At 43.3% G+C, this 25,738-nt stretch overlaps 1 protein-coding gene and 2 long non-coding RNA genes across 6 annotated transcripts in view; 2 read left to right on the top strand and 1 right to left on the bottom strand.

Annotated features, from left to right (window-relative positions):
* Positions 1-1,476: 1,476 nt before the first annotated feature.
* LOC114817426 lies at positions 1,477-24,046 on the bottom strand. The gene is made up of 4 exons (XR_003765285.2): positions 23,496-24,046; positions 19,226-19,333; positions 17,370-17,549; positions 1,477-1,747 (listed from the first exon to the last, which is right to left on the bottom strand). It is a non-coding gene; the product is annotated as an uncharacterized LOC114817426 (long non-coding RNA).
* Positions 1,805-8,530, top strand: LOC114817425. The gene is made up of 3 exons (XR_003765284.1): positions 1,805-1,953; positions 4,089-4,190; positions 8,491-8,530. It is a non-coding gene; the product is annotated as an uncharacterized LOC114817425 (long non-coding RNA).
* HABP2 (hyaluronan binding protein 2) overlaps positions 9,026-25,738 on the top strand; it is a 72,103-nt gene continuing 55,390 nt past the window's right edge. For 3 of the 4 annotated variants that reach the window (XM_039914316.1, XM_039914315.1, XM_007667687.3), the window contains exons 1-2: positions 9,027-9,478; positions 21,447-21,818. The gene's annotated coding sequence lies outside the window, so the exon portion shown is untranslated. Of the gene's footprint in view, positions 9,479-21,446; positions 21,819-25,738 lie in introns of all 4 variants that reach the window. The other variant, XM_039914318.1, reaches the window with a different exon arrangement.

Genomic DNA, 25,738 nt, shown 5'->3' with positions numbered 1-25,738 from the left:
TTATTGTGCAGTGCAGAGAGTTCCTGAATTGTCCAACTCTGCTTTTAGTTCTCCTTTGGAAAAGCTAGAGGAAGGGGACTCTTCAGGCAACATGTTTGGGTGGCCAAACTATAATAATATTAATTGCGATATTCGTTAACCGCTTATGTGCCAGAAACTGTTCTAAGCACTAGGGTAGATACAAAAGAATCAGGTTGGACACAGTCCATATCCCGCATGGAGCTCACAGTCTTAATCCCCATTTTACAGATGAGGTAACTGAGGCATGGAGACATTGTGATTTATCCAAGGTCACACAGCAAACAAGTGGCAGACATGGGATTAGAAAGCATGTCCTTCAGATCCCAGGCCCATGCTCTAGCCACTAGGCCACGCTGCTTCCAAGATATCTCAGAAAATCCTAGCAGGCAGAAATTACTTCCATCTCTTTCATTTTGGACCAAATGGGCACATCCTGAAAAGCAGAACACTTGCTTTTGTATTAGTGGCCTAAAACAACATGGGGCTGGGAGTCAGAAAGACCTAGGTTCTAATCCCAGCTCTGCCACTTGTCTGCTGTTGACCTTGAACAAGTCTCTAAACTTCTCTTTGCCTCAGTTTCCTTGTCTCTAAAATGGACATTAAATCCACCTCCCTACTGTGAGCCCCACGCAGGTCAGGTGCTGTGTCCGACCTGATTATCTAGCATCTACCCCAGCACAAAGTACAGTGTGTGGCACAAAGTAAGCAGTTTACAATATCATAATAATACTGGTAATAATGATAATTATCATTATTGTTACTGTTGTTATTATTTTCTCTTTACTCAGTCACAAATTGACATAACCACCCTCAGCTGGTCTTTTAGTTTCCATAGAAAACAAGAAAGGTCTTCATGCTAATTTTTAAATTAAACCACTATTAGAAGTCACTATGACCAAATATCAATCAATCAGTGGCATTTATTGAGCACTTACTGTGTGCAGAGCAATCATTCAGTGGTATTTATTGAAAGCTTACTGTAAGCAGAACACAGGATTACGTGCTTGGGAGAGTACAATACTTCAGAGTTGGTAGGTATGTTCCCTGGTTCCCTGCCCACAAGGAGTTTACAGTCTAGATGGGGTTATTCTTACATTGAAATAAATTACGATTATGTACATGTGCTGTTGGGCTGAGGGTGAGGTGACATCAGGAGCTTGAAGGGTACAAATCCACCATTTGTACAGGCCTCCAATCCCATGTATTTGGGGTTTGCAGTGTGTGAGACATTTTTTTTTCCAGGCAGCCCGATAAGATTCTATTAACTATGACTACATAAACATACTCTCTTGCACCATTCCTCTTGAGGATTCATTGTTATTTGTTGGATGATTGTGATGGTTATTAATTCCACCTAGATTGCAAGACATATCAAAAGTAATTTATAGAACGCATTGCAGTAAAGATTCAGATATCCACAATGACCTAAGAAAATATTTTTATTTTGGTCCAAAAGGAGAAATTAATTCATTCTAAAAATGATAACATTAAAAGGATAAAAAAGAAGATATAAAAGGAAGGATTTTAAAATGTAGATGTTGAAAATCTTATTTTGGGGGAATTGGGGAATTTGATTTAACCCTCAGGAGTTGCTGTGCCACTAATCTGCTGAATCCCTCTGATATCAGCTTGCCTTGGTCCTCGCAGATGTTTGTTTCGAATGTCAACTCTCTTGCACAATTCTGGTGGGAAGACTTTACAAAAAGAACTGCACAATCAGCTGTCTCTGCAGAAACAAAATGCGTAGATTGCAATAAAATGACATCACCCATCCAGTCCTCGGTTGCAAAAGCATTTAAAATGGCTCAGCTCTCTTCTCAACAGCTGTGCCTTAGACCATAAAGTGCAGCTTCAACTAGCTGAACGGGTAACTGTTCCCCTTAGAAATGTGAAAGAAGATGAACATTTTGTCTTCCAATAATATTTAATAAGGTAAGAATAACCCTATATTTATTTGGCACCAGGTACAGCTTGAATGAAAATGGGTCATGAACCTTTGGTTTCCACGGTCTCTTGAGTGGGCTTGAAGGCAGGAGTCAGAGCTGAGAGGAATGTGTTTCTGGGTTTTGAATTTCATTTTAGGTATCTGAGATCTGTAGTGGATTTATTTGTACTGTTTTGACATAAAAGGCTGAAAATGGTCAAAGGGTCCTGGGGTGCTAGTTGACTTTCGCTGATTTCTTGAGGCTCTTGCTGGGAAAGCAGAATCAAGCATGTTATCTCCCCCTGGTGATTGTGTAAGCTCCTTGTGGGCAAGGAACAAGGGCGCTTCTTTATTTTGTACTTCCCAAATGACTAGTTATAATGCACCACCCCAAGCGGGCCCTCAGAAAATGCTATTATTATTAGTGCTATGCAATCAGAAATGATTTCATGCCTGAATGTGTGATGATAGAGGTGGCAACTTCACAGAGGTCCTACCCTTGAGGAGTTTACTTTCTAAACAGTTTTCTCCCAGGTTCCCATTTATGAGTTATTTCCTTCAGATTCTTCAGGAAACCTGGTACATCCTCAAAAGTGCTAGGTGCTTTTAAGACCATATGGCCACGGACTTGTTACCTTGGCCAGCAGGACAGCCAACATTAGCACTCTTGACCATAAAGACTGTAGTTCATATAGCAAATTATCTCCTTCCAATCAGATGCCTTTCAAACAGATCAAGACCCGATTAAAGACCCCTGCCAGACAAGGACAGGGACTTGACTCTAATGTCATCTCTAGAAGGGAAAAGCAGAAGCGTGGCCTAGTGGAAAAAGCATAAGGGGACCTGGGTTCTAATCCCAGCTCCACACGTAGCTGGTGTGTGACCTTGGACAAGTCACTTAACTTCTCTGTGCCTCAGTTCCCTCATCTACAAAACTGTTCTCTCTTCTATTTATATGGCTAGCCTCATGTGTGACCTGATCATCATCATCATCACATAATGGCATATAATAAGCACCTATCATCATTATTATTATCACCATCATCATCATTAGAAGATACATCATCAGTAGACTGTGTGTGCCAGAGAGACCTGCCCTAGAGGAAAGAGCAAAGATTGAGAGTCAGGTGGCCTGTGTTTTAGTCCCAGCTGTCATTGGTCTGCTAAGTGACCTTGGGAAAGTCACTTTATTCTGAGCTTCATTTTCATCATCTATTTTATCTATAAAATAAGGAAAAGAGAAGCAGCATGGCTTAGTGGATAAAGCAGGGGCCTGGGAGTCAGAAGGACCTGGATTCTTATCCTGGCTCTGCCGTGTGTTTGCTGTGTGACCTTGGGAAAGTCACTTTGCTTCTCTGTGCCTCAGTTACCTCATCTATAAAATGGGGATTAAGACTGTGAGCCCCAAGTGGGATGTGGACTATGTCCAATCCAATTACTTTGTACCTACCTTAGTGCTTAGAACAGTGCCTGGCATATAGTTTTAAAAGAAAAAAAGACATGCTCTCCCTAGCTCTTAACTTGTGAGCCCCGAGAGGAGCCAAGACGGGGTTAATGCTATTATTTTGTATCAACCTCAGCACTTAGCACAGTGCTTTGGCATCTAGTAAATGCTTAATAAATACTATTTAAAAAATGTAATGACAATAATTAGGAGGCCAGATACTAGAGAGAGAAAGAAAGAGTTCAGCAGAAAATTGCGTAGAGATACGAGATGTAATGAATGACATACTTTGACTCAAATTGTAATTTAAGAAGAGACTTTTGACTTTGCTGTTATCTTTTCGTCCCATACTTCAAAAGCAAGCCTTCAGATTATTGACTGCTTTGGTGAACTAAAACATTCATTAATTAACTATCTAGGTTGTAGTAGGGGAAAAAAAGTAAAATCTCCACAATCGTCAAAGCTTTCATAATTTGACTGTTTTGCATGTATCAGCGGTTCATTTGAACTACAAGGCTTTGGGAGGGCCTTGCTGGTGTTCGGCAGGGAGCTCTTTCGATGGGGGAAGTTGGGGTGGCAGCCATCTTGACCCCACCCTGGGCAAGGTAAGCAGGGTTCAGAGTGGTTCTTCAGCCTTTAGGAGAGTCCCGGGTGTCTGCTGAGGAAGATCCTTAATTGTCTGGATTTTCCACTTAACAGATGCCAAGCTTGTGATGACAATCTCTGTTCCCCAGTTGCTTCTCCACCCGAGTGTCGTGGCAGAGGATGGCTTGTTGCCGAGGACAGTCCCATCTACGAAAGGTAACGGCGGGCTCCCTTGTGGGCTGGATGAAAGTCGGATACAGCATTTCATTGGCTATCACCATCCCGAGCACTGAATTGGATAGGATCGAGGAATCCCTGGATCTCTGTCCTCCAGGGGTTTAGAATCTTAAGCCTGATAAATGCAGTCACCTGAGAGGGCGGCATGCTCAGGGCCTCTCTTCCCTGTGACCGGGTCCCTCTCTGGCTTTGTCTCACTCTGGAACAGAGTTAAGAGTTGGAGAAGTCATTTCATTTAGTGACCGCAAAGGGTCTGCCAAGGGGGAAATATTCTGAACACCCAGATGACAGAAGAGGTAATAAAAGCATCAGAAACTCGCATCAAATCGACAAAAGTCCTGGATGAATCTCCCCCAAACTAGTTTCCAGGGGATGTTCTGAATATAGGTTGCCGAATGCCTTCAATTTGTCCCTCTGAGAACTGCTGGAGGGCCTTCCGAGGTCAGGCCCCCCCACCGACTACACAGAAGAGGCATGTTTTCATGGTTTTCAAGCCGGCTCGGTCCATCAAAGCCCCCCCATACCCTGCCCTCGTCATCGTAGCTATATTTGCCATCAAAGCCGGAATGCTGGGATTGTCTCATTATCAAGTGGTGAAGCTCCTTGGATACCAACAGCACAAAGCAGAGAAGGCTTGTTGGTGGGTGTGAACTCCCTGAGGCTCGATTCCCTACTGCCACCAGGGTAAGCAGTAGTAAGCAGGGTAAGCAGCTCTGGGGCAGGAGTGGGATGGGGAGAGGAAACTCCTTCCCTCTACTCGGTCTGCCTGTTCTGGGGATGTGAGGCTGGGTATAAATGATTTCCAGGAAGAAGAGCCCCCCTCTTCAAATGGTTTAGGTTCTCTTGGTGGCTAGTAACACAGCAAGAGCCGCTGAACAGGTAGAAAGCATCCATAATCCCCTGCCCTTCGAACTAAGAGTCGTTTGGTCCCTGGCACCTAGAAAGCAAGGCTATCTGGTGGCTGAGGGCCAGAGACGACACCAGGCTGCCTCCTGACTACTGGATGACTTCAGCCCGTTTGCCGTGACAGCTTCTGATGCTGACTTTCTCTAGAGCTCTCAGGGCCTCAAATCCGGCTCTTCACCTGAAGCCACTGATGGCTTGGCTCCCAGTTAATGAAAGAAAAGGCCTCAGGATAAGGCTGTGTGCAGAGTCTGGGACCTGGTTTTCTTGGCTCTGGTTAAGCTCTGTAACATCTGCATCCACAATGAGCTGGTTGCATTTTAACAGGACAATGAGGTGAGCAGCTATTTTTGGCTCCCCAGTATACACTTTCAGGCTGCAGTGTCCACAATATCTTGTCTTTCTTGCAATCCCTCTGGCTAGGCATTTTTAAACCCAGTCACCACACGAGGAGAAACAATTCGCAATAAATTATACTTGACTAATTTTGTTCAGTTCTAGCAGGAAAGGAATGTGGAGGGAAACCTCAAGGGGCAGAGAGGCGTTGGCGAGAAGCGTTTCCAAGTGCTCGACATGATCTATTTGTTGTCTGCTTGATTATCCTGCTCTGCTGACAGGAAAGAAAATACCTAAAGGATATTTATTCTAATTTAGGGAAGAATGTCAGGCTTGCAAACCTAAATCTATTAACTGCCTTTTACTAGATAATCGGAGCAACAAGCTGCTTTTCACTGCAGGGCTTGGAAACTGTGGGAAATTAATTTTTACAGCTGTTAACTCTGCCTCTCAATGCCTCCTTAGTCAGGTCTCTTGAGGCGAGTTCCCAAAGCAACGGCCACTGATGGGCCTCTGGAGGAGGGACGCAGGATTGGGGGATCTGTCAGGACTCTGCTGAGCCCACAAGAGCCAGGCCAGACAAGTCTGCCTCGGTCGGCGGCTCTGAGCGAAGTTTGCTGGGGGCTCCAGTGGCCACCCCCTGTGGCATTTTGGGAGATCCACGTTTCTCTTAAAATGGAGCTAATAGTGACAAATGGTTCTGAGGGGAAAGGTTGTGGGCAAATGAGAACTTAATCAACTACCTAAACATGACATTTCCAGGGAGAGATTTATCATGTTGATGCATCGATTCCTTTGTTGGTGGCTTCCCCCAGCTCATTGAGTATCTGCCCCCGCCATCTACTAAAGACCCCCACGTGAGCCCTCCCCTGGGCAGGGGTTGAGCTGCATTAGATCCACCCAGGACTTGCATGAAAAGGTTTTGGATTTCCCACTGTTGTTGTGGTATTGGTTGTTTTTGATTTAAAAATCCATTCCCCGCTCAAGAGGAATCTCTGAGAATTAAAATTTCAATTTGACTCCTCCTTCTTCCCCTCCAAGCCAAGCTGAGGGCGCTTTTTAGCCACAGATATGGATTCCACCAAAGAGGACATCTGGCTCAGAGTTGAATATGCTCTTTCCATAGACAAAAGCTGTTTGCCCCTCGGCTTCTAACCCTAGGCTTGTGTTGATGGTTTTGCTCATGAAGAGCCCCTGGCTCTGGATGGGAATGTGGCTATTTGCCCCTCAGTGCTAAAGACCCTCCTCCTATATTGTGTAGTTGATGACCCTGACACAGTTCACAGTGGCCTGTGGTCATAACAGTAGAAGCAGCATGTGAAAGAGCACAGGCCTGGGAGTCCAAGGACCTTGATTCTAATCCTGACTCTGCCACTTGTCTGCTGTGTGGCCTTGGGTAAGTCGCTTAACTTCTCTATGCCTCCATTTTCTCATCGAGAAAATGGGGATTAAGCACCTCCCTCTTGGACTGTGAGCTCTGTGTGTGACAAGGACCGTGTCCAGGTGGCATCTATTATGTCTACCAACCTTAAATAACACAGTTTTTATAATTAAGGGTAGGACTCCAATGAACATTAATCAGGTTCAAACCAGAGTGCTTTTTTCCTCCTTTCCAACAGACTGTAGCCCATGTCACGTGGTTTCACGGTAAATTGCCAGCCACTATAGATCTGTCTCTTTCTCTCTCTATCTCTCTTTATCTCTTTGTCTCTAGTTCTCTGTTTCTATCACTCTGTTTCTCTCTCTCTCTCTCTGTTTCCCTCTGACCCTATCTTTCTCTCTCTCTCTCTCTCTCTCTCTTTCTGTTTCCCTCTCCTTCTGTCTCTCCTCTTTGACTCTGTCTCTTCCTGTCTCTCTTGTTCTCCAGCTCCTTCTCTGTCTGTCTGTCTCTCTCTCTGTCTCTGCCTTTGACTGCTTCTATCCCTTCTGAATCTGCCCCTGCCTGTCTTTCTTTCCTGCCTTTTGATGTCACCCAGTGGACTGGATTCCCAGAGGCCCATCACCTGGAGGCTCCCCCCTCCCCGCCGCCTCGCTTTGAGCTCCTGAAAATATGGTAATCTTAATGGCCACAGAGATGATCTCGTGTGTATACTGATGTAATTAAAATGGGCCACAAGGGAGAAGTGGAGCTGGGGCAATTTGGATGAAATCTAACTCTGGCTGCTAGGAATGTGAAATAACCTTGTCATTTCTGTTTTTCAAGCTTAGGGAACAGGTTGTTCACAGTACGACTGGAGTCCTTAAAAATACAATATGTGCATGTAAGTGTAAGGATTATATTGCAAATCCCTTCACTGGAGTCAGAAGAGACACAAAAGGCTTAGGTCATGTGTCGAGGTTTAAACAAACATCTTCTAATTCTTATTTATTTTGCTAGCACTTTAGAGGAAAAAAGTCAAAATGTTATAGTTTCAGCATCAAAAACATATGTAAAGAAGCTTGCAGACGTCTCACTAACCAGCTCCAGTAAATCTGGGTTGGATTTTTGGAAGGGGATGCAGAAAATACATTTCTATTGCTGTTTTTATGTTCTTGACTCCCAGGATCAAGGACAGATGTGAATTTATTTTTTCATTTCATAACCAGAGTATCAAACATGAAGCAGCTGGAGAAGGACGATGTGCAAAACATGATGCTATTTCCTGGGTTTTACTTTGATTTTAATGGGTAAATCGGGTGATGCATAAACTGAAAATTCATACATCATTTCGAGAAATGTCATTTGGGGGTGAGGTGAAGTCCAGAAATTTCAGCTTCAAGTTAAAACTTTCTCTCATTTCAAGCATATCTCAATGCCATCATGAACATCACCACTAGACAAAACAGAGTTAAATGGATTTAGCTTGGGGTTGGGCACTGGGAGTGATGCTGTCACAACAAGGACACTTGTTTCAGGCTAAAATTTCAGACTTGCTTTCCCTTCTCGCCTTTTTCCATCCTAATGCCCACCGCCCAGCAACTGCTCCTGTCTATCAAAAGACAATTTCCACTGGCTGTTAAACTGTCTTCTGCACAACATTACACATATGCTTTCTTTCAGAAGCTAGAGAAGCAGCGAGAACTAGTGGAAAGAGCACTAGCCTGGGAGTCAGAGGACCTGAGTTCTAATCCTGGTTCTGCCTCTTCTCTGCAATGTGACCTTGGACAAGGTACTTTACTTCTCTGGGCTTCAGTTACCTCATCTGTAATATGGGGATTAAAAACCTGCTCTCCCTTCTACTTAGGCCGTGAGCACCATGTGGGACAGGGACTGTATCCGGCCTGACTGACTCACATCTACCCCAGTGCTTAGAAGAGTGCTCTACACAGAGTAAGAGCTCAACAAATGTAATTATGATTATTACAATTATTTCATGCAGGGAATCCCTATTCAACTTGATCGACGAGTTCTCGGCATTTGAATTTCACCGACATGCAAAGTTGACTGCCGTAGAAAAAGAGTCATTTTAGTTGTCGCTTCCCTGGTAAAGAAACCTCCTGATGGGAGGCTGCCTAATAACGCTTCCATTTTCAAGTTGAGATTAAAGTGATTCCTAGCCAATGGATCTGCATGCAGGCACCATTGCCGTGCTGCTTTGTTTTCATATATTATGTGCACAACTGGCATTAATTGTTGTGTTTTCTTAGGTCTTTCCCACTTGTTTTTAATCTCTGCGGGCTCTATTGATTTTTCTCTCGCTTGCTTCTGAGGCTGCCACCAGGATCTCGTTGTAGTTAAGGTGGTTAAATTCACTGCATGACATTTCTTGGAAAACCTCTCTAAAGCACTGAAGAGAAGGTTTTTCGACGTTTTCTCTTAAACGGGAAGAGGCTGACGGAAGTCAACATCCAAATGAGACTTCAATGCCCGAGTGGCTGTCCAAAGCGAACTGGTACCAACTGGGGTGTAGGGACTGGGCTGAGCAGAGAGATTGATGATGTGGTTGGTGGGGGTATGGGGCAGACTGCTGAACTTCAACCTAGAAAGTGATCCCTCCCATCTGTAGTGGAAGAGGAACGACTGGACACAATCGCCGGAACTGAACCAGGTAATGGAGACCCGGGGAGTGCTACATGTTGGTTGGTATTATTCATTTAATCAATCAATGGTACTTATTGAATGCTTACTATGTGCATAGCACTGTACTAAGCACCTGGGAGAGTTGACACACACATTCCCTGCCCAAAACAAACTTACAGCCTAAAGGGTGAGCTTACAGTCTAAAGAACGTTTAGGCCTGCAGAGAACAAGGCTTTACCTTTGGAAAGGCTCTTCTAAAAGGTCTAGCGCTTTGATGCTGGAAGGCAAGTGGGGTAGGGTGACAGGGTGGCAAGATGCCCCTCCAATAAGCAGTGCATGGGCACAGCACACTGCACGCTTCATGAGGCTGGAGATAATTCAGCGGCCTGAGCAGCAGATTCCCCGACGAGTCTTTAAACACAACGAGCCCAACTTTGAGGCGTTCGCCATTCCATGTCCCAAGGATCCTTAGACCAGGGGAGGCCCAAGACATCCGAGAGGTTCAAGACTGATTGGCCGCCCACCTGAGACCCTCAACAGGGTTTCCCAGCATAATTCTGCCCCTGATGCATAATAGTTGTAAATAACATTTCTGTTTGTCTCCCTCACTATAGGCAAAATATGGGTAGGGGATGTGTCATTCCTTTATTTTTCACTTCCCAAGTACCTACTACATTACACTGGGCCAGAAGGTGTGCCATAAAATACAACTAGTCCTATTACTACTACTTCCAACCACTTCTACTATCTCGGAGACAGGTTAACGGAACGTTGAAACTAATCTATACCCCATCAGTCCCCCATCTTCCCTTAATATTAAGAATGGGATTTTCCATTTCTGTGTCAGTGATGTCCTTCTTTCTCTTCCCCTTGTTCCAGCCAGTTTCCTAGCCAACAGCCAACTTCCTCTGCTACCTCCCACTTTCTAACCCAAATCTCCACTGGTAGTTAATGATAGTGATAATAATGTGGGTTTGTTTGTTTTTAATAGTTCTTTTATTCCCAAAGCACTCTTGCATTACTTATCTAATTTTTGCCCTGACAACAAACCCTGTGTCGGAGGTAGAAAGGCATGTATCGTTATCCCCTTTTTGTTCTTTTTATCTCATTCCCACATTATACTGCAAATTTCGAATTAGACTGTAAGCTAAGGTCAGAAAACATGTGTTCTGTTACTATCAGGTCTCCCAAGTGCCTAGTTAAGTGCTTTGACCTCAGCAAGCATTTAATAATTACTGATGATAATGGTGATGATGGATGCTCATGATGATGATAATGGGATCGAAGCAAATTTGGGTTTGTTGCAAGTGGACTTCTGTTTTCCATGTGACCATTTGACCCCCCCCCCCCCGTCTTTTTTCAACCCCCCCCCCGGACCTCCCTCCCAATGATAATTAAAAATTGTGTTATTTACTGTCCACTTATTATGTGCCAAGCACTGGGATATATACAGCATAATCAGATCAGGCACAGGCCCTTTCCCACATGAGGCTCACAGCCTAATGGGGAGGGAGACACATATTTAATCCCCATTTTATGGAGGAGGAAACTGAAGCACCAAAAAGCTAAGTGACTTGAACCAAGGTGTCATGGCAGTCAAGCTGTGGAGCTGAGATTCAACCTGACTCCCAGTCCTGTGCTCTTTCCACTAGGCCACACTACTTCCCACTCTCCTACTGCAGCAACTTGAACCATTAGCCCAGCCTCTGTTAACTTCTTCACATGCTGTCCAAACCTGGACTTGCAAAAATGTGATCCATTTTGTCTTCTATCAAAACTGGATCCTGAGATGAAACTCATTTTTTAATGATATTTGTTAAGCACTTATTATGTGTCAGGCACTGTACTAAGCACTGGGGTAGATACAAGATAATCGGGTTGGACACAGTTCTTGTCCCCTATGGGCCTCACAGGCTTAATCTCTTTTACGGATGAGGTAACTGAGGCCCAGAGAAGTGAAGTGACTTGCCCAAGGGCACACAGCAGACAAGTGGCAAGGCTGGGTTAGAACCTAGGTCCACCTGATTCCCCTGTGTCTAGCCCAGCGCTTAGAACAGTGCTCTGCACATAGTAAGCGCTTAACAAATACCAACATTATTATTATTATTATTATTATTATTATTATTCTGACTCCCAGGCCTACTGGATAGGGAACTATCCACTAGGCTATGCTGATTCCCGGCCTACCGGTTTGTGCCCACTAAAGGGAGACACCAGATTTATGATGCGTCCTGAATGACCACCACAAATCAGTGTCTGGGAAGGAGCATTCTAATGACCAGCCTGCAATTTCCCGAGGCATTTGGGAAACTTCAAGTTTCTGGGGATTTTCACCAAAGGACAATTCCCTAGAAGGAGTCTCCCAGAAAAACAATTTTAAACTTTGATAAAAAGCAGAAAAAGCATCAGCTTTCCTTTCCTCTTCTCCTCCCTTTCTTTGGAACTCACCGTTCTCTAATTAAAGAGTGTGAGTCCTCACTCTACAAGTCCCAGCTCTCAAACTAAAGCAGCGTCAAAATGTTTCAGTCTTTCTTTCACCAAGTTGGGGGGAAATAAATTCAGATTGATATCATCATCGAATGGATATCTATAGCCATTTATCCCCAGGGAAGACAACTGGTCACTACATGTAGGATAGTTCTTGGCTACTTTAAATAGGCCACTCTGGGGAAGGGAAAGAGAGAGAGAGACAAAAATATTTACAAATAATAATAAAAAAAGTGACTGAATATATAATTGAATGAATGCATATACGAAAGTGCTGTAGATGTTATTTATGCATAAGCACAAGAGCAAGCAGATGAATCGATGTGATTTGGGTTGCTTGGAATTTACTGGTGAAGGCTTTTTGGAGGTACTAGGGATTTAGGAAGGCTTTGAATATGGAGAGGGTTGTGGTCTGCCAGATTTGAGCTCTGAGGGAATTCCAGGGTGGGGAAATAGCATGAGTGAGGGGGATAGAGGCTGGGGAATAGAGTTAGATGGTTATTAATGAGAATAACAGTAATATTAATGGAATGTGTTAGGTCACTTAGGTTTAGATGCTGGCGTAGTTACAATACAATAAGCCTGTCCCCTATGGGGCTCACACTCTAAAGGGAGGAGGAGCAGGTATTTAATCCCCATTTAATAGATGAGGTAACAAAAGCACAGAGAAGTCATGTGGATGGCCTAAGATCACACAGCAAACATGTGGAGCAGCCAGAACCTGTTACAGTTTAAGCTTCCTATGGGCAGGGAATGTCACTTCTTGGTTTTGTATATCCCAGGCACTTAGTAAAGTACAGTGCATCTAAAGTGTGCTCAACAAATAACTTACTACTACTATTTACTACTGCTATTACCAAAGTTGTCATGGCCTTCTCCTGTAATCTTTCCAGGTTATCTCATTGACATTTCTATCAGAGAATGCCCTGACAATCTGTCTCCTAGATTATTCAAGACATTGTTTGGCTCTGACTTCTAACTTAATTCTTGATCTAGCATTGACTGGGCCCTCAGCCAAGTCAGAGGATTCTATGAACCCAGACTTTCTCTGCTTCTCAACTCTCAATTCAAGCAAATGACTTCCGGTCATCCATTGATCTGCTATTTTCTTCAAAGACAGGTCCTGGGGTTCCAGGACTGTTTAAACATATGATTCAGATCAATCAATACTTTGTATTTATCGAGGATTTACTGTGTGCAAAGTACTGTACAAAGCATGGGGGAGAGTTCAGTATAACAGAGCTGGTAGAAATGTTTTCTGCCCACAGTGAGCTTATAGTCTAGATGGGGAGACAGACATTAATATGAATAAATTATGGATATGCACATAAGTACTGCAGGGCTGATGGAGGGGTAAATAAAGGGTACAAATCCAAGTGAAAGGGCAATGCAGAAGAGAGTGGAAGAAGAGGAAATGGGGGCTCATTTGACACAACACAATCAACCAGAGAAGCAGCGTGGCGCAGTGGAAAGAGCACGGGCTTTGGAGTCAGGGCTCATGAGTTCGAATCCCAGCTCTGCCACTTGTCAGCTGTGTGACTGTGGGCAAGTCACTTAACTTCTCTGTGCCTCAGTTCCCTCATCTGTAAAATGGGGATTAAGACTGTGAGCCCCACGTGGGACAACCTGATTCTCCTGTGTCTACCCCAGCGCTTAGAACAGTGCTCTGCACATAGTAAGCGCTTAACAAATACCAACATTATTAACCAACCACCAGCATTGTCATCAATCAATCACAATTATTGAGCTCCTATTGTAATAAGAGCACTGTATTCACCGATTGGGACTATACAGCAGAAATTGTGGACTTGCCCTCAAGGAGCTTACAATTTAATGTGAGAAACAGACATTTAACTAAATTACAGAGGTGGCTGTATCAAGTGTGTGTGTGTGTGTGTAAAAGCTATTGGAGTTGTAAGTATTTAAGTGGAAGGGCTGAAGTGCCAGTTGACACGATAAAGTTTGGAGATTAGATATCAGTCCGGGAAGGCACCCTGGAAGAGATGTGATTTCAGAAGAACTTTGAAGATGGGTAAAGTTATGATCTGTCGGACATGAAGGGAGAGGGGATTTTCAGGAAAGTGGGGGTGGAGGGCTTGAATAAGAAATTGGTGGATAGAATAAGTAGGTTAGTAGTTAGCTAGAAGAGAATGAAGAATGCAAACTAACTAAGGAGTAGTGGGAGAAGAAAGTGGGTAAGTAAGAGGAAAAGGGTCGATTAAGGGATTTAAAACCAACTGTCAAGAGTTCTTGCTTGTTGCAGAGAGGAATGGGTAACCACTGGAGGGTTTTGAGGAATGGGAAGAGGTGCATATGACAATTATTTTAGAAAAATGATTCAGGCAGCAGGGTGAAGTTTGGACTAATGAGAGGAAAGACTCGTGACAGTGAAATCAGTGAGGATGCTGATGCGGTATTTGAGCCAGGATATGCCAACTTGTGGTGACCGTTTGAGTGGAGAGGAAAGGCACCGATCTTGCAAATGCTGGGAAAATCTAACCGACAGCCTTTGGTGACAGACTAAATATGGGGATTCAAAGAGACGAAGGAGTCAAGGATAATGCCAGAGTTATGGGCTTGAGAGGCAGGGAGGACGGTGGTGCTTTTTTACAGTGTTAGGAGAGTTAAGTGATGGAGAGGGTTTGGGTAGGCAAGATGAGTTCATTTTGGGCATGTTGAGCTCGAGGTGCCAGAGGGGACATATTTGGTAGAAAAAAACCTGAAAGCATCAAGAGATGTGAGATTGCCAAGAAAGAGAGAGGTCGGGGCAAGCAAGGTAGATTTGCGAGTAGAAGCAGCGTGGCTCACTGGAAAGAGCACGGGCTTTGGAGTCAGAGGTCATGGGTTCGAACCCCGGCTCTGCCTCTTGCCAGCTGTGTGACTTTGGGCAAGTCACTTAACTTCTCATTGCCTCAGTTCCCTCATCTGTAAAATGGGGATTAAGACTGTGAGCCCCACGTGGGATAACCTGATTCCCCTGTGTCTACCCCAGCGCTTAGAACAGTGCTCGGCACATAGTAAGCGCTTAACAAATACCAACATTATTATTATTATTATATGCATAGAGGGGATAATTGAAACTGTAGGATGGATGAGTGGATTGAAAAGAGGAGAACGGAGCAAAAGAATGAGAGAAGACAGTGGAAAAGATCTAAAGTTCAGCTCGCTGTGAAGATACTGACTGTAGAAAGTAGTTAAATAAAAACAAGCTTTCGGTTCAATTATTGATTTTCTCTGCCCAACAGCTGCAACTCAAAGTCATTTTTTAGAATGCAAAGTAGCATGCTGGGAAGGTTTTGAAAGTCCAGACCTTAAACACCATTTTATTTCATTCCGACAATGGGAAATTGAGGCTGCTACAAGAAAATAGAGCTCTGCATCATCTGTTTAGTCTAAAATGTTATCTGGCAATATTATTATAATAAAAGAAAAGCCCGAAGCTTGCAGAGGGCACTTGCCCTGAGTCCTGGAAGGGCTGCACGACAACTTGTACTTTACCGCCCTCTAGTGGTGAATCACGTTATTATCCTTTGAGCAAATGAAGTTTCAGGGGGAAAAATAACCCTGGAAGCTCAACAGTTTTTCCCATATATCTGAACATTTTTGTGGTCAGACACATTTTTGCATTCCAAGCACAGACTCAGCGCTCTCACGCTGGGCTACTTAGCCAAATGAGAGGTACATGCAAGCAATTATTTAACTCTATCACTGACGTGAATGGGGAATGAGGGAAGAAACGGCCCAAACAAATCAAAGGTGGAGAGAATGCGAAACAGAGCAGGTGACATGGGTCTCACTGGGACAGTGAGTGGGGGTAGAGGGAGGAAAGAAAAGAAGCCTCTGAGAAGACCCTCAGGTGGGTACTGCAGCCAGGGGCTCACGCCCAAAGAGGAAGCAGGCCCTCTAAACAGCTCTGCTGGGAGGCAAGTAGTTTTGTTGTTTGGTTTTGTTTTTTTTAACGTAAAGCATGTACTATGTGGAGCAGTGGAGTAGATAAAAGTTAATCAGGTTGAAGACATTCCCTGTCCCACACGGGGCTCACAGTCTAAGTAAAAGGAAGAACAGGTTATAAATCTCCAGTTTCCCAGGAGTCTCTCAAGGGACGATCTCCTGCCTTCACTCAAAATCCGCACCCTCTACCTGTGCCTCTAAAAGGACTTACCCCCTTCCCTTCTTCCCTCCGGGACTGCCATCTGCAACTGTGCACTCTCCAAGGGTTTTTTTCCCCAAAGCTTTTAAACGTGCCCATGTCTCCTCTATCATAAGAGAACCGTACCTTGACCCCATAGCTCCCTCCAATTATTGCCACTTCTCCCTCCTCCCATTCCTCTCCAAACTCCTTGTGAGCGAGTTGTCTACACCCACTATCTCTAGTTCCTCTCCTCCAATTCTCTCCTTGAACCCCTGCAATCTGGCTCCTGCTCGATTCACTCCTTAGAAACCACCCTGTCACAGGTCATCAATGATGTCCTTCTTACCACATTTTCCTCCTTGACCTCTCAGCTACCTTGGACACTGTCAATCAACCCTTTCTCCTGGAAACATTATTCAATCCTGACTTCACTGTTACCATCCTCTCCTTGTTCTATCTCTCTGGCCTCTCATTCTTAGCCTGTTTCATGGGGAACACAGCAGGAGCCTCTCAAGGCTCAGTTCTGGGTCTCCTTCTATTCTCTGCCTACATTTACTCCTTAGAGAACTCATCCTCTCTTGCCTTGATCCCTGCATCAGTCTCCTTTCTGACCTCTCTGCTTCCTGTTTCCCCCCACTCCAGTCTCACTCTGCTCCCATTTTTCTATAAAAACATTCAGTCCACATACCCCACTTCTCAAGATCCTCCAGTGGTTCAAACTGGAAGAACCTCCATATCAAACAGAAACTTCTTATCTTCGGCTTTAAAGCACTTGATCACCTTGCCCCCTCTTACCTTACCTTCCTGATTTCCTACTGCAACTCAGCCTGCACACTTCACTACTTCGCTGTACCTTGAGCTCATCTACTGATCTTTCACCCAAATCCTGCCTCTGGCCTGTAATGCCCTCCCTTTTCATATCCGACAATCACACTTCCCACCTTCAAAGCTTTATTGAAAGAACATATCCTCCAAGAGGCCTTCCCTGACTAGGCCCTCATTTCTTCTTTTCCCCTTCCCTTCTTCATCGCCCTTGTCCTTGTATTTACACCCTTTATTCACCCTTCCCTCAACCCCACAGCACTTATATACCTGTCTATAGTTTTTTTATTCATATTGATATGTCTCCCTCTCTCTACAGTAAGCTCAATGTGGGCAGCGAATGTATCTACCAACTCTGTTACACTGTACTCTCCCAAGTGCTTAGTACAGTGTTCTGCAAACAGTAGGCACTCGATAAATGCAATTGATTGATTTTGCATTTGAGGAAATTGAGTCACAGAGAAGTTAAGTGACTTACCCAAGGTCACACAGCAGTCAAGTGGCAGAGCTAGGATTAAAACCCGGGCCCTCTGGCTCCCAGGCCTGTGCTTTGTAGTCTAGGCCACACTATCCTTGAGGTCAACAGATCTGATGGCAGCAAAGTAGTTGAAAGCAGCAGTTGCAGCAATAAGGGGGTGAGTGTAGCAGAGTGTAGCAGCTGTGGGGAAAAAAGGGTGACGAAAGAAGTGAGTTGAGCAAAGCAGACAAAAATGAGGAGCGATACTTCAGTTCTAAGGCAGAGACAGGCTAATTCAGCTACAGCCTGCAATGTCATCATCAACATCATCATCATCATCATCATCCTCACCTCCCAGATCAGCATCCTTATCATCCATATTTTCTAGACTGTAAATTCACTGTGAGCAGGGAATATGTCTGTTACACTGTGTTGTATTCTCCCAAGCTCTTAGTACAGTTCTCTGCACAAAGTAAGCACTCAGTAAATACGATTATTTAATTGATCATCATGATTACGATCATTATCACCCTCATCATTATTAATCGTCCATCATCATGAATAATATTAATGACTGGCTAATAGTTAATATTATTATTACCATTATTAAGGTAGCTATGGTATTAAGCACCTACCATGGACCAACCCCTGAAGTAACTAAAGATAATGAGATTAAATACAGTCTTCATCCCAGATGGGGCTGATAATTTAAGGAGAGAGAACAAGTATTTCATCCCCATTTTATAGATGGAGAAACAGAGGTTTAGAAAGGTCACCTAGTACATCACTCCACAGTCCGTAAGTGCTCCATAAATGCCATTGACTGATTGACTGATCAATTAAGTGACTTTTTCACTTTCACCTAGCAGGTCAATGGGAGAATTGGGAAAAGAACCCAGATTCTCTGACTCCCTGTCCTATCCTGTCCCATGTTCTTTCCACTATATCACACTGTGTCCTTGTGCATTAATGCTTATTGAGCACTACAATATGTCATTCATTCAATCTTATTTATTGAGCGCTTACTGTGTGCAGAGCACGCAGAGAACAATATGTATAACCCTGTGTTACCTGTCTAGGTATACAACATGGCCTAGTGGATAGACCACGGGCCTGGGAGTCAGAAGGATCTGGGTTCTAATGCCAGCTCTGCCTCCTGTCTGCTGGGTGACCTTGGGAAAGTCACTTCACTTTTCTGTGCCTCAGTTTCCCCATCTGTAATTTGGGAATTAAGACTGTGAGTTCTATGCGGGACAGGGACTGTATCTAACCTGATTACCTTGCATCTACCCCAGGGCTTAGTAAAGTGTCTGGCACACAGCAGGTACTTAACAAATACCATAGTTATTATTGGTAGTAGTATTATTAGGGATGTACATAGTACAGCTGCCCACAAACTCCTCACAATCTAGATAGGATAAGACACACATAAAAACTGTTATACATCAAAGAACGCATGCCAACATGTGAACAAGTCTTGTTCGACAAGGCTACTCAACTCAGGATAGCACCATAGTCTCTCTCTCTCTCTCTCTCTCTCTCTCTCTCTCTCTCTTTGTCTCCCCTCTCCAAAGTCCATTAAAAATATAAAAATCACTGGAATATTTTACATTTTATGAGGACAAAATCTTCTTTAACCTGCTGTGTATTCTTTCTGTGGCAACAGATTGCTGGGAAGAACAGAATGGCAACTGCCCTCCCTGACATCAGTCCTGATAGCTAAGAATGTATCATCTAACATATCTAGCTTTTCCCATGAACATTCACTTGAATAATCCATCTACAACATCTTGTTCATGAACTCATCCAAATCCTTCTTGAACCCACTAGCATTCACCCTGGGCAACTTCCTGCCAGAACAAATTCCACATGCTCACCATTTATGTAAACGTCAGTGCAAATCAGCCAGACCTCCGTGCTAAGTGTGTTCTGGACACATGATGGTTTGCACTGTGCAGCTTCTTAGCCTTGGCATTATTCAGGTCCTGTGCAGAAAAGGACATTAATTAAGCTGAACTAAGGTGACCAGCCATCTTGCATTAAGAGGGACACCTAAATTTGAGAGCCCTGACACCCACTTGAGATATCTGGGGAAATAACTTTGTCCCTAAAAGCCTAAAAAAAAAATAAACGTTGACCAAGCTTAATGACCTAGTGGAACGAGCTCAGGACTGAGTGTCAGAGGACCTGGGTTCTAATTTTGGCTCTGCCACTTGCCTGCTCTGTGACCTTGGATGTCACATCTTCTCTATGCCTCAGTTACCTCATTCCGTAAAGTGAAGATTAGAATTCCTCTTTTCCCTCTTACTTAGGCTGTAAGCCCAATGTGTGATAGGGACTGTGACCATCTTGATCATCTCATAGCTATCGCAGTATGTGGCACGTAAATGTGTGAATTTTATTATTATTGTTATCACTTTGAGAAACAGTGTGGTCTAGTGAAGAGAGCATGGGCCTGGGAGTCAGAAGGTCCTGGATTCTAATCCCAGCTTTGCCACTTGTCTGCTGTGGTGAGCATGTGGAATTTGTTCCGGCAGGAAGTTGCCCAGGGTGAATGCTTAAAATCTGTTCAAATGTTCAATTAATTGGATATGCAGACAAGTGGCAAAGCTGGGATTAGAATCCAGAACCTTCTGACTTCCAGGCCCATGCTCTCTTCACTAGACCATACTGCTTCTCAAAGTGATAACAATAATAATAAAAATCATACATTTATTAAGTGTGCTGTGTGACCTTGGGCAATCACTTCACTTCTCTGTGCTTGTTACCTCATTTGTAAAATGGGGGTTAAGACTGTAAGCCCTGTATGGAGCATGGGCTGTCTCCAATCTGAGTACCTCACATCTACCCTAGAGCTTAATACAGTGTCTGGAACATAGTAAGGACTTAACCAAACCATATAAAGCGTATCCAATTAATTGAACATTTGAACAGATTTTATTTGGCAAGAATGAAAAGCAACACGGCCTTGTGGAAAGAGCATGAGCCTGGGAGTCAGAGGACCTGGTTTAAATTCCAGCTCAGCTACTTGTCTGCTGTCTGACCTTGGGCAAGTCATTTAACTTCTCTGTGCCTCAGTTCCCTCATCTGCAATCTAGGGATTCAATATGTCTTCTCTCTCCTCCTTAAACTGTGAGCCCCATGTGGGACCTGATTATCTTTATCTACCTCAGGGCTTAACAAACGTCACAATTATTATTATCATTATCATTATCATTAATGATAATAATAATAAGACAGTTGAAGACTTGTAAGGCAAAGCATGATGATACAAAAAAAGAAATGAATTAGAAGAGTCCAGTTTGGAAACTAAAGCTAATGTTAAATGAATCTGAAGTTGAATTTCTGCCAGCCATGAATGTCTAAGAAAATATTATTCCATTACAGATTTGTCACAGGTTAAATTCAAGCCAAAACTATATAAATGTTCAATTGTATAATTAACTGCCAAGGATTTAAAATTAGGAAATACTGAGACATTGGGCAAAAGTAGGAAATGATTTGTTTCTTCATGAAAGTAGAGGTAACATTCTAGTTATTGATGATTATTCAAACTTCCCAGAAATTGAAATATTGAATATAGTTACCCTGGGAATTTGAACAAGTCACTCCTGTTGGTAGTATTCTATCACTGTGTCAACAAAGTGTAATTGTTAATCCCCTAGGCATTGGGTTCATGCTGTGCTCAAATATTTACTCTCCACCCAGCCTTTCATTTCTATTTGGACAGTAATTCAGTCAGAGGTTCTGCTCTAAGGGAGTCATCCAATTCTTGTGTCCTAAAGTACAGATTTTCTTGATTGAGTTTTGTATTTTGTCTATGCTTGCATTATCAGACATTAGGCAGCCCTTATTTAACACACTTCCGGCTCAGCATTCAATTTTGTGTCCCCAGTGGAGATACTTAGTCGTATAAAGGGCTTGGCAAGTTCAGGTTGGTACATAAACTCAATCTTCTTTGGGCTAATTGTCAGTCCTACTGCTTTCTATTGTCGGTCATTTCTATTTCAATTTCAAATGTCTGTTCTATTGTCAGTCCTATTGATTATAAAAAATAGCTCCTAATCATCTATGTATCCTCTTCTATATATATACTAGGTCCCAGTTAACAGTATGGAGGAGCTCCTACGTGAATAATTCAAGGAAATTTGGTAATGTTAGCCTATTGAGTTGGAGGAGTTTATCTGAACATCAGAAATTCTGATAGTTTCCAAATTCCTTGCTATATCGCTAAGCATGACGACAATGACCATGTTGAAGAAGACTGGACTTACTACTCAATCATGGTTTACTCCAGTGGTGTTAAGGAAAGGACCAGACGAGCCCTCCTGAATACTTGCCCAACTCAGCGGACCATCATCACCACATCCCGGACCATCATCATCACCACTGTCATAAGCTGATTGAGTTCCTACTATGTATAGGGAACTGGACTCGGATTTGAAAACAGAAGTACGACAGTCTTCATCCGTGAGTAAATTATCATCCTATCGAGTAGAGGCATCGCCCCAGTACGTAAAACCTAGAGAAACATTATGCACTAACTGCTGATGCAGTCCAAGATCTGCAAATTCTGCCTGATGTTATGCCCAAACTCTGAAGGGCAGACAATGTTCCATCCCACCAACACTCCTTCTTCCCTACGTCTGTCACACAGCTCCCCCTTCAGTGTCTTGCAGGCCAAATTCTCTGCTTCAGCAGAGGCTAGGGAGGAGCAGATGGAGTGGGAATGGAAGGGACAGAGATCTCCTCTCTGCCCTCCTGATTCTGTGCTACTTTCATTCATTCAATTGTATTTATTGAGCTCTTTCTGTGTCCAGAGCACTGTACTAAGCGCTTGAGCAAGTGCATATGACAATAAACAGACACATTCCCTGCCCACAACGAGAGAGGAAAACTCATCTAGTTGCTCCCTACCGCCTTTACCCACTTCCCATTCATTACCTACAGCTAGTTCGGAATTGCTGTGCAAAGTACTATGCTAAACACTTGGGAGACGATGTGATCCTTTCTCTCAAGGAGTTTAGAATCTAGTGGGTGATGGTAGTCACCTGGAAATGCCCCTGGGCTAATCAATCAATCAAACAATGGTATTTCCTGAGCACTTACTATGTGCAGAGCTCTGTACAAAATGCTTGGAGGAGTAATAATAATGTTGGTATTTGTTAAGTGCTTACTATGTGCCAAGCACAATTCTAAGTGCTGGGAGGGATACAAGGTGATCATTTTACAGATGAGGTAACTGAGGGACAGAGAAGTTGAGTGACTTGCCCAAAGGAGTACAATACAACAGAATCAGCAGACACGTTCCCTGCCTGTAAGGAGCTTACGGTCTAGAGGATAATAAAGTGGTTCCAAAAAATCTCATAAACAACTAGCAGTTGAGTGCTTACTGCAATGCTCTTCACACGGTAAGTGCTCAGTAAATATCATCACTGACTGACTGACAGTTGGTGAATGGGATGCTTGCAGGGAGGAACTTGGAGCCTAACAGCAAAAGGGAACAGGGACAGGTCAAACCCAGCCTATTCACTGCCGTGTTGGGCAAGGAGGTGGGGCTGGATGGGGTCTTTGGGATCCTACTTTGCAACCCCCTATGAACAAGTGGCAGATTTAGGCATCCAGCTTTAGTGGGAGCCATCACAGTTCCTGTTTAAGAAAAAAATAGGTAGGCCCACTTGCCTGCTGTGTGACCTTGGGCAAGTCACTTCACTTCTCTGTACCTCAGTTACCTCATCTGTAAAATGGGGATTGAGACAGTGAGCCCCACATGGGACAGGGACAGTGACCAACCCGATACACTTGTATCCGCCCCAGCACTTAATACAGTGCCTAGCACACAGTAAGCACTTAACAAATACCATAATGATAATAATTATCATTATTATTATTTTGGTGGAAAGGGCTGGGGAGACAAGTGGAGGGGGACATGATTGGGGTTCTCAGAGATCCAGGTAGTCTTTAGGAATAGTGGAGATGAAGGGACAAGAGGAATAGGGGAGGCGGGCAATGGGGAAGTGACCGACAGGACTTTTCCATGAAAGGGCTTGTTCATCATGTTGGAATTGTCTCTGGAACAGGAAACTTAGAAATTCCATTTAAGCCTAGGAGAAAAAGCACCCCACAATCCAGTGGTTCACAACATACCCGTATTTTCAAGGATCGTGTTACAATGCACATCCTGGGCTCTGCTAGTAGATTTAGATCTTGATAAACTTTTCAGAACCACCAAACTTTCTTTTTTTTTTTTAGTAGTTGCCAAGACTCAGGCCTGCTGATGGTGTCAGATGTGTTGGTAAGATCTCAAAGTCCTTTGTAGAGATCTTAATATTGTTCTCTGCATTTCTCCGGAATCTGACACGCAGCAGGAATGATGTCTAATATACCTCACTGAAGGCACCCTGACATCCTGGAAACGCGTGGTTAAAGATCTCTTCAGGAGCTGTCTCAGAAGCACTTTGACTAAGATTTCTCTTTTGGTGGAGAGCAGTGAAATTCTACGATGTTTCTCCAGCCCACTCTCTCTCCTTTCTTCTTGAAGGTGGTGATAACGATGGTAACTTTGAAGGGCACTACAACATCAGATGTGATGATTTGAATTAGGTCTATTTTTTGTGAGACAGATTAGACAGCTGCAGAAGACAGGTCAGCTTGGCAGGTAGCATTCAAACCTGGGGATGTTGGCCTAGAGCAGAGCCTTTGGGAAGTTCATGAAACCAGGAAGAAGAACAGAAAATGAACCACATACTGTGTGTAAAAAAACTGTAGGAATGCAGGAAAGGGCACTCTTTACACCATGCAGAAGGGATTACCATTACCCAATGGTCATAATAAAATTTAATCGGCATATTAATCAATTATTGAGCCTATATGTAGAACACTACTTACTATATGTAGAACACTACTAAGTGCTGGGGAGAATATAATACAACAGAATTAGCAGGCAGGTTCCCTGCCCGTAATTTAAGTATATTTATTTTGACAGTGTTGTCAGTATGCTGGTTATCCCTATTAGGGCATTAGGTTTCTGTGGATAGGGAATGTGTCATTTTGCTATTCTGTACTTCCCTAGTGCTCAGGTGCATGAAGTTCTGTTCTCCCTCCTACTTTGACTCCTGTGTGAAACAGGGACTGTGTCCCACCTGATTAACTTCTATCTACCTCAGAGCTTAGTGCAGAGGTTGACACATAGTAAGTGCTTAACAAATACCATAATAATAATACTAATAAAAGTGGCTGTTAAGTCCTGCTTCTACTACTATTAATATTATTACTACTAGTAGTGTCCTCTTCAAATCTGAAGGGGAGCTAATTTTAATAATAATAATAGTGGTATTTGAGCATTAACTCTGTGCCAGGCACTGTACTAAGCGTTGGGGTAGATACAAGGTCATTGGATTGGACCAAGTCCCTGTCCCACATGAGGTTCACAGTCTTAATCCCCATTTTACAGATGAGGTAACTGAGGCACAGAGAAGTGAAGTGACTTGCCCAGGTCCCACAGCAAACAAGTGGCAGAGCTGGGATTAGAACCCAGGTTTTTCTGACTCCCAGACCCATCCTCTATCCACCATGCCATGCTGCTTTTCTATATACTAAAGTTATGATAGGTAACAGGTGGCAAGTTTACTAGCGAATTTAAGAAATTTGCATTAGAATATGATTTAATATATGTCACTTTTAGTTCAGGATGCCCTAAGAAAAAGTTAATAGAAAAACTGCTATAGTTAAAAGAACTAGTTTGAAAAGTTAAAGATTAAGGAGAAAAGCCATATTTGTGATACCAAATTACTGAACAGCACTTTGGCAGTAGTGGAGCTATTTCTTTGGAGGACAATCAGATATAGGTGTTCAACAAGTGAGGGAGGCGAAACTCCTCCATGAAGTACATGAAGGAGTTGACATTTAACACAGAACTAGCCAAAATATCCCTTGCTTGGCATGGATGACACCCACTCATGTCTACATAAACAGTCGCACACATTTACACATACAGACAGGCTCATGCAAACTGCACATGGAAGCAGAAACATTCAGACACCCACGCATATGCCCATAGTCACTAAGCCAATCAGTAGTATTTATTGAGGATCTATTATATACAGAGCCCTGTATTAAATGCTTGTACTGGAGTACAAAAGACTTATCAGATATGATCCCTGCCCTTAAATAGCATGTATTGTAGCAGGGGAGACAAGCACTAAAAGAATTTACAGATCAGAGTAAAAGGGATTTTTGCACGAGTTGGTCCTTAAATAATAGTTTATGTAAGATATGTACAAAAGTGATACAGGAAATTATGATAACTATCATATAGAAAGATAAGATCACAAACTGAATTTTTTAATGGTATTTTTTCAGCGCTTACTATGTGCTGGGCACTATGCTAA

Source organism: Ornithorhynchus anatinus, chromosome 16 (assembly GCF_004115215.2).
Source record: "Ornithorhynchus anatinus isolate Pmale09 chromosome 16, mOrnAna1.pri.v4, whole genome shotgun sequence".
NCBI lineage: Eukaryota > Metazoa > Chordata > Mammalia > Monotremata > Ornithorhynchidae > Ornithorhynchus > Ornithorhynchus anatinus.
This window is presented reverse-complemented; position numbering and strand designations above follow the sequence as displayed.